This window comes from Petaurus breviceps, unplaced genomic scaffold, assembly GCF_028583685.1.
Source record: "Petaurus breviceps papuanus isolate PSGF00001 unplaced genomic scaffold, PetGlider_PUasm1.0 287, whole genome shotgun sequence".
NCBI classification, from domain to species: domain Eukaryota; kingdom Metazoa; phylum Chordata; class Mammalia; order Diprotodontia; family Petauridae; genus Petaurus; species Petaurus breviceps.
The window spans coordinates 2,155,117-2,169,413 of NW_027186029.1; the positions used below are offsets into that span (position 1 = coordinate 2,155,117).

Consider the following 14,297-nt stretch of genomic DNA (forward strand, 5'->3'; position numbering starts at 1 on the left):
TCATCTTCATTCATTCAAGCATTAAGAACCTACCAGTGCCAGGGACTAATTCTAAGTTGGAAATAAAATGACCAAAATCTATCTGGTCCTGCCTCGAAAGAGCTTACGTTCTATTGGGATAAAACAGTATGGACAGAGATAAACCAAAAGAAAAAATACATACAATCTCAATCCAAATAATGCAACAGGTAGTTTTTGAGCCAAAACATGTAGAAAACTATGGATATTGTGAGAAAGAAATAAAGAGGCAAGCCTGGCATTGCAGACCAGAGAACAGCTGATGCAAAGCCATGAAGATGGGGGACAGGATGTCATCTATGAGGATCACTGGGAAGGGCTGCCTGACCACAACATAGAGTGCATAACAGGAAAGTAACATGATAGAAGCCCGAAAGGTATGCTGACAAACATAGGAGTCTGCATTTGAAACTGGAAGGAAAAGGGAGACAGCAGAGGGTCTTGGCAGGGGAGTGATGATGGCAGTCCTCTGCTTTGGTATTCTGGCAGCTGTATGGAGGATGGGAGAGGCTGGATGCAGGGATGCAATGAAGAGACTTCACCATGACTTCGGGAGGGAGGGGAGGCTGATCTGAACTAGGGTGTGAGTTCAGGGAAGAAAAGGGATTTGAGAGATGTCCTAGGTAGCAAAGCCCATACTGCTGAGCTGATTCAAGACGCAGGGTGAGAGGGCAAGGCAAGGATGGCTCTGAGGCTGTGAATTTGGGTCAATGGCGCTCTATGAGGCAGCAAGGTGGCGCAGCGGGTAGAGCAATGGGAGGTTCATCTTCATGAGTTCAAATCTGGCTTCAGACCCTTACTAGCTGTGTGACCCTGGACAAGTCACTTCACCCTGGCTGCCACAGTTTCATCATCGTAAAATGAGCTGGAGAAGGAAATGGCAGACTGCTCTAGTGTCTCTGCCAAGAAAACCCCAAATGGGGCCATGGAGAGTCGGACACAACAGAATAACAACAAAGCACAGTGGCACTCTCAATGGAAATGGGGAGCTTAGGAAGAGGAGTTTTAGGGGGAAGATAATGAAATTTTGTTTTGTACATGTTCATGAATTTATGAGGCCTACAGGGAATTGAGTAACAAATGTGTAATATGCAGTTAGAGATATGATACTAGAATTCAAGAGATATCTAGGAGTCACATGCCTTGATTTACTAGTTCACTATGTAAGAGATGAGAAATCCAAGAGAGAGTGCAGATGGATGGCAGCTCAGGACAGATCTCTGGGATACTCTCATAAAGACAGGGATGAGATATGGATAATTATGCACAGAATGAGACTGAGAAAACACAGCAGCCCGACACGTAGGAGAACCAGGGGAACGCAGAGTCACGAAGACCCATGGAGTAGAAAGTACCCATTAGGAGTCGGTGGTCAACAGAATTAAATGCTGCAGAGCCGAGAACTCTGAGAATTGAGGAAAGGCCAAGCTAACAAATGAGAGATCGCTAGTAATCTTGGAGTCAGTCAAACCCGGGCTGGAAGCAACACTTAAAGAGACTGAGGATTGAGAGAAGAAGAAATGGAGGCAGCCAAGGTGTTTTGAGCTTTTCTGAGCAGGATGTAGCTGTCAAAGAGAGGAAAGATACAGGGCAACAGCTATCAGGGATGGTAATTCCGGGGAAGTTTTTCAAGGATGCAGGAAATTTGATAATGTTTGCAGGCAGCAAGAAAGAGGCCAGTAGATAGGTTGAAGTTAGACAGGTACAAGAAAGAGGAGAAAGAGAAAAAAAATTAAGTTAGAATCCACATTTGCTGAGGTCTGAATGAAGCTAAGATTAGGTAATTTAAATTTATTAGTCATCTCAGTCAACTACAGTAAGCTCTGGGATTTGGAAGGAAGGTGATAAGAAACTTTAGGTAGGAAAAAAAAAGCTTTGGGAACCCTGCTAGAAAGTAGATAGATAGCGCAACTGGGGGATTTCCCTTTAAGCTCGCTACTTTTCAGCACAAGTTTGCATTCTAGCCATCACCCTCCCATTCATTATTTGCATATGGCTTTTCTGTATGGAGTACTCAATATTTCCTAAATTCTGTGCTTTCCACATTTGTTATATAGACAAGTTTTCTCTGTTCGGTATTAACTGATGAGAGAAAGGTGTTTGCTCTGGAGGCCACCCTTTCTTCAATGACAACTGTCCTAAATGTTCTCTCCAGTGTGAATTCTCTGATGATGAGTAAGCTGTGCCCTCAGGCGGAAGGCCATGTCACATTCATTACATTCATAAGGTTTCTCACCAGTATGAATTCTTTTATGCCGGGTAAGGTGTGTGCTTAAGCGGAAGGCCCTCCCGCATTCATTACATTCATAACGTTTCTCTCCGGTGTGAATTCGATAATGCCGATTACGTTCTGTCCTGTGACTGAAAGCCTTGCCACATACATTACATTCATATGGTTTCTCCCCAGTATGAATTATGTGATGTTGGGTAAGCTGTGTTCTCAAGCGGAAGGCCTTGCCACATTCATTACATTCAAAGGGTTTCTCACCACTGTGAATCGACAGATGTTCAGTAAGATGTGTTTTCTGGCGGAAGGCCTTCCCACACTCACTACATTCAAAGCGCTTCTCACCAGTATGAACTGTCTGATGTTCATTAAGACGTGTCTTCAAGCGAAAGGCTTTCCCACATTCATTACACTCATAGGGTTTTTCTCCACTATGAATTCTCTGATGTTGAATAAGGGTTCTACTCTGGCAGAAGACCATCCCACACTGATCACACTCATAATGCTTCTCACCACTGTGAAGCTTTTGATGTTGAGTAAGCTGTCTTTTCAGACGGAAGGCACTCCCACATTCAGTACATCCATACTGTTTTTCTCCAGTGTGAATTTTCTGATGTTGAGTAAGTCCTTTGCTTAAGCGGTAGGCCTTCCCACATATGTCACATTTATAAGATTTCTCTCCAGTATGAGTTCTCTGATGTTGGATAAGTCCTGTTCTCCAGCGGAAAGCCTTGCCACATTCATTACAGCTATAAGTTTTTTCTCCAGTATGAATTATCAATTATTATGTTCAACAACCCCTGATCTTCGTCGGAAGGCCTTCCCACATTCATCACATTCATATGGTTTTTCTCCAGCGTGAATTCTTTTATGCAATGAAAGTCCTGCATTGTGGGTAAAAGCCTTCCCACAGTCATTACATGTAAAAGGTTTCTCTCCAGTATGAATTCTCTGATGCCGTATGAGATATGCGCTCAGTCAGAAGGCTTTCCCACACTCATAACATTCATAAGGTTTTTCTCCAGTATGAATTGTCTGATGTCGAGTAAGCCATGTGCTATTTCGGAAGGCCTTCCCACATTCATTACATTCATAAGGCTTTTCCCCACTGTGAATTGTCTGATGTTGAGTAAGTAAGGCTCTTTGATGAAAACACTTTCCACACATAGTACATCCATAAGGTTTCTTTTCGGTATGAATTGTCTGATGTTGAATAAGCTGTGAACTGAGGCAGAAGGCCTTTCCACACTCATTACATCTATAAGGTTTCTTTCTAATGTGAATTTTATGATGCCGAATAAGCAATGTTCTCAGGCGGAAGGCCTTCCCACATTCAGCACATTCATAAGGTTTCTCTCCAGTATGAATTGTTTGATGTTGAGTAAGTTGTATACTCTGGCTTAAAGTCTTCCCACAGTCATCACATTCATATGGTTTCTCTCCAGTATGAATTCTATAATGTTGAATAAGCTGTGTTGGCAGACGGAAAGCCTTCCTACATTCATTACACTCATAATGCTTCTCTCCAGTATGAACTGTTTGGTGTTGCTTAAGTCCTGTGCTCTGGCGGAAAGCCTTCCCACACACATGACATTCATATGGCTTCTCTCCAGTATGAATTCTATGATGTTGAGTAAGACTGGCTTTCTGGCTGAAGTCCTTCCCACATTCATTACAGTGATAGTGCTTCTGTCCATTATGTAGCCTGCCATTTTCAATAAAGTGTGAGTTATACTTAAAGAATTTCATAAATTCACCATACTTGGAAAATATCTTCTTTGAACATATTCTCTTATGTTTTCTTAAGCCTGCAGACAGTCTGAAGTGCTTTCTGCTCTTATCACACTGATGGAGAGTTGTTCCAGCAGATAATCTCTGTTGTGCCAAAAGGATGTGCCCTAGACTAGAATTACTGTCACAGCTGTTATATCTGAGGCCTCTCAGTTCATTCTCAGGCATCTTTTGGGTGATTTTTCCTTTTTGAGGGTGTTTTTCCTCACTCTTTAATGTGGCAGCACATTCCTGGGATGGTTCTTCTACTGACATGTCCAGCTTTAGAGCTGATTCCTTGGTTTCATGAGTAGCCTCCCAATCTGAATGAAATAAAAAAACACAAAACGTAAAAAAGCACCAAAAAAAAAAATGAAATAAAAAACACATACATCTTCCTGCCTTTTGCATCCTCCATCAAGAAAGATGTTATAATACATCTACGTCTATCAGAAGTTCTTGTTTAAATAAGCGGTCCCTCTGCAGGAGTTTGTGTTTCTGAGTTTATCAAATATTAGGGTTATGGATATTACTTACAAGTTCTTTCCATTTATTGACTTTTCTATTTCATTCATTGGTCTGAGATATTTGTGATAATTATTATTTTACAATGTAACTGAGATCTTATAATACTATAGCCCTCTCACTAAAATGGCCATTCACTATTTCCCTTGATAGTCTTCACCTGGTTACTCCATGAATTTGGTTACTGTTATGTCAGTCCATAAAGATCCCCCTCTGTGACTCAATTGGTACAATATAAAATATGCGGATTAATTTAGGAAGCGGTGTCACTTTTGTCGCCCTGGCCTATCTTGTCCACACACGTTCTGCCTCTAATTATTCAGGTCTGTCTTCATTTCAATCAAAATAGTTTTACATTTCTAATTATCTAAGCCCTATACATGTCTTGGTGTGTTCACTCTATGATCATTTAAAGAATTCTGTAGTTATTTGCTATCTTCCAGATACACCATTTGCATACTATGTCAAAGACTCCTGACAATGCAGAATATTCCTGAAGAAATTTATAAATTCTCAAAAGAGTTTGGTCTGTCCACCTACTGAAAAAAGATCATGAGGATAAACAATGTCTATCACCCATATTTCAATGTATGTTCTGAAACTGTACCATAGAGCTTGCTGAACAGTATCTATATTGGAGATGGACAGGAAAGAGACAATACGTTTGGCATTGAGTTGAAAAGGAGAGCAAGATGGATTCCTCTGAGGAAAACTGCAAAGTGTTTATAGACCCTAAGATTCTCATGAAAGCAAAGGCCCATTTTTTCAGTACTAACAATTTCCTAGTACTGTTAAGTGGAAGTGACATGTGGCGTATACCATTGCCTTTGAAGACGTAAAGACAGATATGACACTGAGGGCAATGAAGAGGCCTTGGTGGGTGTGATCAGGCTATGACATATGACCAACAAAGAACTTTGGTGAGTAAAGGTCTTTGTCAAGGAATCAGATGACAGGAGAGATGCACAGCTTACATGGCAAGGCATGACGACAGCTCTGATGGTGACCAGGGACGTCGGGGGAGGCCAGGACGGCCTCGGACATGCGGCAGCACACAGACAAGAGGGCGCAGCGTGGGCAGACATCAGTAGCTTTAGATTTGTGCCAAGAGAAGAAGCTCCTGAAAGGAGTCTGGTGGAAATCAGGTTTAGATCAAGATCTCCCACAGACACCCCTGGGAGCTCCAAATGGATGTGTGATCCAGACATAAAAGGCCACATTACAAATGAATTAAAGGAGTACGGAAGAAAATACACGTGCAGAGGGATGCAGAAGATAAAATGGACAACTGGCCTTACATAGATAGAAACGTTTTTTCAAAAAAACAAAATCAGTGTTATTAATGACCAAGGGAAACAATTAAGCACAGGAAAAAAAACAAAGCCCTTGTAGCGTTTCCCTGATAAACCCGTCACACCTGACACATACAAGACAATGATTCAAGAACAAGAGCTACATCTCATTAGATAAATGGTCTAAGGACATCTTCTCAGAGGAAAAACAGTCCAAGCTATCCATAGACACACATTACACACTCACAAAAATGCTCAACATCCAGAAAAACGGCAGAAACATGAACAAAAGCAGCCCTGAGGGGCCACCTCATACTGAGGATGGCAGAAAGGGAAATGATGACGGATAAAGGGGAATCCAGGCTCAGCAAGGCTGTGAGAGTGGAGCTAGGGCTCGGGCCCACTGTGATGGAGCCAGGCCCAAGGGGTCATGAAATCCGGCATGGCCTCGGACCAAGAGGCACCACTACTGAACATATACCTCAAAAAAAAAAAAAACCCAAAGGAAAAGAGAAAGGACTTCTGTATAGAAAAATACTGACAGAACCACTTTTTGTTATAGCAGAGATCTAGAAGTAAGGTGGGCGCCCATCGACTGAGGAATGGCTGGACAAATTACAGTATGTTATTGTTGTATAGCACATTGTTACACCATCGGAAAAGACAGCAAAGGGTGCATTCAGAGACACTCGGGAAAAGTAAAGTGATACGGAAACCAATGAAGAAACATGCCAAGCAGTGCCCGAGAGAAAAGGGTGGGACAAGCAGGGCAAACTGAGACGCCCATGCCCAGTCTGACCAGCAAACGCATGTTTTACTTAGCTGTGCTTACTTGGTATAAGTGTCGGCTTTTAACTGAGGAGGAGGTGGGGAAAGGGAAACAGTAAATGAAGCCAAGAAAAGAAGGGACTAAAGAAAAGATGGTTAGGGCAACTTTTTTGCTTTTTGGAAGGGCAGTCGGGGTTGAGAGTTTCCCAAGGTCACACAGCTAGTAAGTGTTAACTGTCTGAGGCTGGATTTGAACTCAGGCCCTGATCCCAGGGCTGGTGCTCTATTCACTGTGCCACCTAGCCACCCCTGCATGGCAACCTTCAAAAACAGAAGTGAGCAGAGAGAGATTCAGAAGAAGGTCAAGATAAGTGGGACAGCTTTAAAATTAACGTGCTGAATTTATTCTCTAATTTTGCTGAGAAATACGAGCTGCACACCACAGAGATCGGACGCAGTGCTTATGTTTCTGAATTTTGCAATGTGCATGTTTGCGGCTGTTTGTCAAATCTGGAGCAATTTAAAAAACAAAAATTGTATGTTAAAAAAAGAAGCCGCTCCCAAGTCTGGCAGAGGCCCAGCAGAGGGTGTGAAGAGGATGCTGGGAGTCTGGCTGCCAGCTGGAGGTCTCCCTCACTGAGCTGGAGGAGCTGTGACTCGGGACTTACCTGGAGAATTTTATGCTTCAAAACACGAAGGTGCCAACCAAGGGAAATACGGCTCTAGAACAGATTCTCATGAACTAAGTGTTGGGGTAGAAACAGTGGGAACACTGGGAAGAGGAGACTTGCATGGGCCTGCCACATTGAGAGCACAGAATATCTGGACCCTGCTGAATACAGAATACAAACACTGTTTTAAGCTAGCTCAGGGAAAGGCGATCCAGAAGGAGGCAGGACTCTTCCAATGTTGGATGGGAAAGATAACATGGCTCTTCTTCAGCTTTCTCATCCAACCTTGGGGCTGGAAAGGACTGAACTAGAGGGACTCAAAGGAAGAGACACTTAAGACAAATACTGAGATCTTAAGAGAGCCCCTGCCTCTGAGGAGTGCCCGTGTCCTGGCCCAGGTATGGCATTACATCCTTAGGTACTGAGAGAGCTGGCAGGTGGGATTACTGAGCCACTGTCACAGTCCCCTGAAATATCTGGGAAATGGGTCACATGGATTCTCAGAAAAAGTGATTTCCTTTGACTTATTAAGAGGGTGAAATCCTTCCTACAACTATCTGACCGTGGGCTTCAGGGAATAGAAAGGAGGGAGATAAAACCTCAGGGACAACACACTCCAGCTGCCAGTTCCTAGTTGTAAAAAGCTAAACATTTCCCAAGTATTTGGTGTCCTGGCTACAAAAGAACCAACAGCCCTGGTCTCTGCATTACAAATAAATAGCAGGTTGAATGGGAGAGACCTTGCTAGATTGAAAAACAAATCATGTCCCAATTAAACAAAAAAGGCAGTGAGTGGGTACTGCAAAGCGGACCCGGCCTCTGAATCCCGCCACCAGAAGCCAACACTCCAGACAGATCTGATCAGGGCTGGCCACGAGGAGACTCTCGCCTCCCCCTTCTCAATTCTATGCTTCCCTTAATGGCACCACAGCCCAGGGCCGCCTCCTCTGAGCTTGTGGTCCACTAGAAGCCCCAGATCGTTTTCCAGCTATCTCTTGATACGAGTGCACAGTCATTTCTGGGCATCTCAGTAAAGAAGTGTCCAGAGGTAGAAAACCAGAAGGTTGGGAGGCCTTAAGTTCCTGCCATCAAACAGCTCAATGAAGCAACTGGGGGTGTTTAGTGGGAAGAGAAGATCTGGGGCAGGGACACCACCACATTGTCGGGTTTGTGAAAGGCTGACACACCAGAGAGACAAGAACTCAACTTGTTTTTGTGTGGTGAAAACAGCAGAGTATCAGGAAAGGGGCAGCAAAGGAGGAGAGGAAGTCCCATCTCCTGCTGAGGCATCCCCTTCTCTGACACTGGAGGGACATTAGGAGGGGAGAGATGCCCTCCACAGACCCTGAGCTGTGGAGGCCCAGATGAGTGTCCAGGAGGCAGCCAAGGCCATACAGTCTCAGCTCTTCTCCCAAGGCCTGGGCAGCCAAGAGGAGACGTCCACATTTCCTAGTGCTTTCCCGGATTGGCCAAGTGAACGTTGTTCACAGTGACGCACTCACCTGGATGGCTACTTCTCTGGATCCCTCCTGGTGTCCAGGGTGCTTCCCCTCGCTCCAGCTGGGAGATCACATCTGGCTTGGAAACTGCAAGTCCTATTAATTGGAAAAAGGAAATCCTATTCCTTCTCTTCGGAGTAAAAGCAGTTGAAGCTGAGGACAGTGCTACAAATGACCTCTGAAACATGCCAGGCACGGGGAAATGGCTCACATGGTATATGGGGTGTCAGAAGAACAAATGTGTTTGCAGTTATGAGGGGGGAACCGTTTATATCATTGATGACCCGATTCTGGACTTTAGAGTACAAAGAGCAAGACTGTAGGAGCCTGGGGCCAACACAGCCCAGGTGCCCGTGCCCAGTGGTTTAAAGCAAAGCCCAAGTCCCCGTATCTCGGGCACAAATGGGTTCATCAGCTCTGCTCTCTGCATTCTTTCCAAACAAGCCCCAACCATCGCTAATGAAGACCCCTCTCACCTAGTGAGCAGATTCTGAATCCCTGCAGGGGCCTGTCCTTACCAAGGCACACCAGGTTGCTGTAATTCTCCAGCATCACGTCTCTGTACAGCTCCTTCTGAGGAGGGGCCAAGTGCCGCCATTCTGTCCGGGTGAACTCCACAGCAACATCTCTGAATGTCACCGATCCCTGAAATACAACATAGCTTTGTGCTTATTCAGGCATCATCCCTCAGAGGAGACCTGAAAGGATCGGTGATGTGTTCAGGACTTCAGGGAGGACTTCCCAAGGGACTGCTGGCTCAGCTGGGCTCCATGACAATGACTGAGTGACTGCCGGACAAATGAAACACACTTGACCCTGAGCCATATACAGAGAGGGGAGTGAATCAGCATTTATAAGTGCCAGGCACTTGTTACAGATTTGACAAACATCTCACCTGACCTATCAGGAGGCATCTGTTAAGTGCTTAGAACTTTCGATTGACTGTATGATGTGGGAGACCCTGGCACAGGACTGCCCTGCATGGTGTGCCTGCATCAGAGAAGTCGCTGTGCTCTGTGAGCAAAGCAGAATGGAGCCAGCTCAGAGGGAATCCAGGATGTGCAAATGTGGAGAATCCACCCAGGTTCACAGGGACAATTTGTGCCCAGCCTGTGGGACAGTGTTCTGAGCTCGGACTGGTCTGATCAGCCACTGAACCTGACTCTAGTTCAGTGAGGTCATTGTGGTCCTCTTAGAGAAAGAAGGGCAACCAGCCAATTATACTCCAGACTCGGTTAAATGACGGGAATCCAAAGAAAAATCAGAAAGTACTGCTAAATCTAAGAAAAATCCCCAAGTGACAAATAGTACAAGGATCTGGACAGTTTCCAAAGAAGGAATCCAAATGGTCAAGAGCCATATAAAACATGGCTCAAATCACAGAGAAATTTCAATCAAAGGAACTCTATGGTTCAACCTCTCACTTGCTGGGTTGGCAAAGGTGACAGAAAATTAAAAGGACAAATACTGGAGAGGCTTCAGGAAAACAGGCCGATCATTGCACTGCTGGTGAATGTGTCAACTGGCCCGGCCATTCTGGAAAGGCCCAAACTGCACAGTCTTTGAGCTGCTTATACCATGACTTGATCTATATCTCAAATGAGATTTTAAAAAAGGAGGGAAAGGACCCATAAGTACACACACACATACATATATATGTATGTGTACACACATACACGTGCACACACACACTGTGCATCTAAAGTAAGATTCAGGAGGCAGAGCTAAGACAGCAGAGAAAAGGCTGGCATGGCGTGAGCTGCCTCCAAACACCTGGAACATAAGGCCCCAAGACAAGCTCTGGAGCAGCAGAGCCACAAGAGGCTGGGATGGGACAATCTTTCAACCCAAGACACCTTAGCAGGTTGGCAGGAAAGGCCTGCTGCATCAGGGTGTGAGTGGAGCACAGGCCCCAGCACACTAGCAGGGAGCTCTGGGGTGACCGCCTCAGTTGGAGTGATGGTTTCCATTGACAGCAAGGGGGTTGGACAACTGGTCAGGAGGAGATTACAGGGCTCCCTCGCTTGGCACAGGGGCAGAGCTCTGTTGCGTCACCCACACGTGGATCTGGGTCACAGTCCTGCATCTCAGTCCCAGGGTGAGAAGGAGAACTTGCATAGCACAGCTCATGCCTACAGGGGGGCAGGGACCCTGGTCACAGCCCCAGGGTTGAAAAGAGTGATTGTGGCTGCTCACAAACCAGTGGCACATTACAGGACAGTAGCAAATGCACCTCTCCTTAGCTCGTACCCCCTCGGAAGAACTGAAAACTCACAAGTCCCCAGAATTCCCTCTGGAAACAGCTGCACCAAAAACATGACGCTTGGGATGGCGCCCCGGCCACTCCAGAAGCAGATCCTCACTTTAGCATAAAGTTAGAAGTTAAGAAAGAGGCTGGAAAATGAGCAAACAGGAGAAAAAGATCCTGACTACCAAAAGTTACCATGGTGACAAGGAAGATCAAAGCACACACTCAGAAGGCAATGAAGTCAGAACTCCGACATGCGAGCCTCCGAGAGAGCTATGGTCTGGCCTCAGGACAGGGAGGAGCTCAAAAGCTTTGTTCTGCTTTTCTTTCTCACGATTTTCCCCATTAGTTACAATTCTTCTGTGCAACGTGACTAATGTTTAACGTGTTTAATAGGAATGTATGTATAGAACCTATATCAGATCGCATGCCATCTTGGGGAGGGAGAGAAAATTTAAAACTTATGGAAGTGAATGTTGAAACTAAAAAATAAATTAACAAAAAATTCACTAAAAAGAACTCCTTAAAAAAAGCAGAATTGGTCAAGAAGAAAAAGGGGGGGGGTGTCCCAAAAAACTCTCTAAAAAGTAGAAGTTGCCAATGGAAAAGAAAATACAAAAGCTCCATGAAGAAAATGATTCCTTAAAAATTAGAATTGAGCAAGCAGAAGCTAATTGCTCAATAAGACATCAAGAAATAATAAAATAAAAATAATTAAAAAAAGAAGAAAATGTGAACTATCTCATTGGAAAATAGATTCAAAAGAGAGAATTTAAGAATTATTGGACTACCTGAAAGCCATGACCAAAAAGAGGAGCCGAGATATCATCTTTCAAGAAATTATCAAGGAGAACTTCCCTGATATTCTAGAACCATAGGGCAAAATAGAAATTGAAAGAATCCACCAATAATCTCCTGAAAAAGATCCCAAAATGAAAACCTCCAGGAATATTACAGCCAAGTTCCAGAGCTTTCAGGTCAAGGAGAAAATATTGCAAGCAGCCAAAAAGAAACAATTCAAATATTGTGGGGCCACAGTCTGGATAACACAAGATTGAGCAGATTCTACATTAAAGTATGGGAGGGCTTGGAATATGATATTCTGGAGGGCAAAAGATCTAGGATAAGAACCAAGAATCACCTGCCCAGCAAAACTGAGTATAATCCTTTAGGGGGAAAAATGGATATTCAATGAAATCATTCCTGATGAAAATACCAGAGTCAAATAGAAAATTTGACTTAAAACAAAACAAAACAAACTTTTTGGAGATGAGTGGGGTTAAGTGACTTGTCCAGGGTCACACAGCTAGTAAGTGTCTAAGGCCAGATTTGAACTTAGACCTTCTTGACTCCAGGGTTGGAGCCCTGTCCAGCTTCTCCTGAAAAATCTGACTTTTAAATATAGAACTCAAAAGAAGCACAAAAAAAAAATAGACAGGAAAGAGAAATCATAAGGGATTCAATAAGGTTAAACTGTTTATATTCCTACATAGGAAAATGATTCTTTAACTCCCAAAAAACCTTCTCATTATTAAGCAGTTAGGAGTACACATAGTGAGAGGGCATGGTATGAGCTGGATATGATAAGATGATTATCTTAAAAAAAAATTAAGGGTAATAAAGAGGAATGCATTGGGAGGAGGGGAAAAGGGGGGGTAGAATGGGGTAAATTATCTGACATCAGCTTTAAGGAGGGAATAATATACACACTCAGTTGGGTGTAAAAATCTATCTTTCCATATGGCAAAGTAGGAGGGGAAGGGGATAAGAGGAGGGGGTGGTGGTAACAGACTGGGGAGGTAAAAGTCAGAAGCAGAACACCTTTGAGAATGAACAGGTGAAAGGAGACAGTGGGATAAACAGGGTGAAAAAAATTTATAGCAAGTTTCATTAAGATCGCATTTCTCAAATATATAGAAAATGGAGTCAAATTTATAGAAATAAGAGCCATTCCTCAACTGATAAATGGTCAAAGGATATGAACAGTTTTTAGACAAAGTAATCAAAGCTATCTGTACTCATATTAAAAAATGCTCTAAATCATTATGGTTTAGAGAAATACAAACTTAAACAAGTGTGCGCTACCATCACACAGTTATCGGATTGGCTAATGTGACCGAAAAGGAAAATGACAAATACTGGAAACTAAGGGAGTGTAATCAAATGAGGAAGGGCCAAACAAACTATGGAGTGATATATCATTGTGCTGTAAGCAACACTGAAGTCCACTGATTCAGAGAACTGGGGAATTCTGGTATGCAGGGAAGCAGCAGAACCATTGTACTATGATTGTGAAAGAAATAACGATTTCAGTTAATCTGCTAACCAGTCACAGGTCCAGTGGACTGATGAGGAAGTGAGTGAGCCCCCTCTTGACAGAAAATATACTTAGGATCCAGATTGTTGTGTACATATTGTGGTCATGCAGATAGTTTGACTGATGTAGCAATTTGTTTGGATTATGCATATTTGTTATGAGGATTTTTGCCCCATGGGAGGAGAAAAAATATATTTATATTCATTGATAAAAACCCACTATTTTAAGCAGAAAAAAATCTGTAAAAGGTAATCTGGAAAACCTGTGGTGTGCCCATCAGTCAATACACCACCATTTAGGTGCCTAGCACGTGACCCATCAAAGTAGGGGCTAGGAATACAAAGACAAAATTAAAAGAACAGATATTCTATCAAGGCAAGAAACACACCAATTTATACATAAATTGAAATACAAACTCAATCCAAGGTAACTGTGTGTGTCAGAGGCCTGGGAAGACCTCCTGTAGGGACTGCACAACACTGAGCTAAGCTTCAAAGGAAGCTGAGATTCCTAGAGATGGAAAGACAATCATTCCCAAACTCAGCAGAACCACAGCCAGGCCCGCGGAGTCCAGCTGGTTGGACGCCCAAGCCAGGGCTCTCTGCCCCACTGTGATGCCTCTCTCTCTCTTGCACAAGTCCAAGCATGTCTAAGAACACGTGACGAAGGCTTTTATGATGATGATGATGATGGTAGCCTTTATGTCTTTTTAAGGTTTATAAGGCAGTACATATGTTATCTGATCCTTGCCACAACCCTGTGAGGTGGGTACCACTGTGATCCCCATTTTACAGATGGGGAAACTGAGGACCACAGTCACCCAACCTTGTAGTCTCTCAGGCAGACTTGAGACTCAGGTCTTCCTAACTTCAGTTCCAGTCCCTGCTGGCCACACACAGCATGCCTTAACCATGTTATGCTGTATTTTTATTTCGTCCAATACTTTGCCATTCCATTTGAAT

At 43.7% G+C, this 14,297-nt stretch overlaps 1 pseudogene; it reads right to left on the reverse strand.

Annotated features, from left to right (window-relative positions):
- Positions 1–440: 440 nt before the first annotated feature.
- LOC138167686 (zinc finger protein 420-like) overlaps positions 441–14,297 on the reverse strand; it is a 30,290-nt pseudogene continuing 16,433 nt past the window's right edge.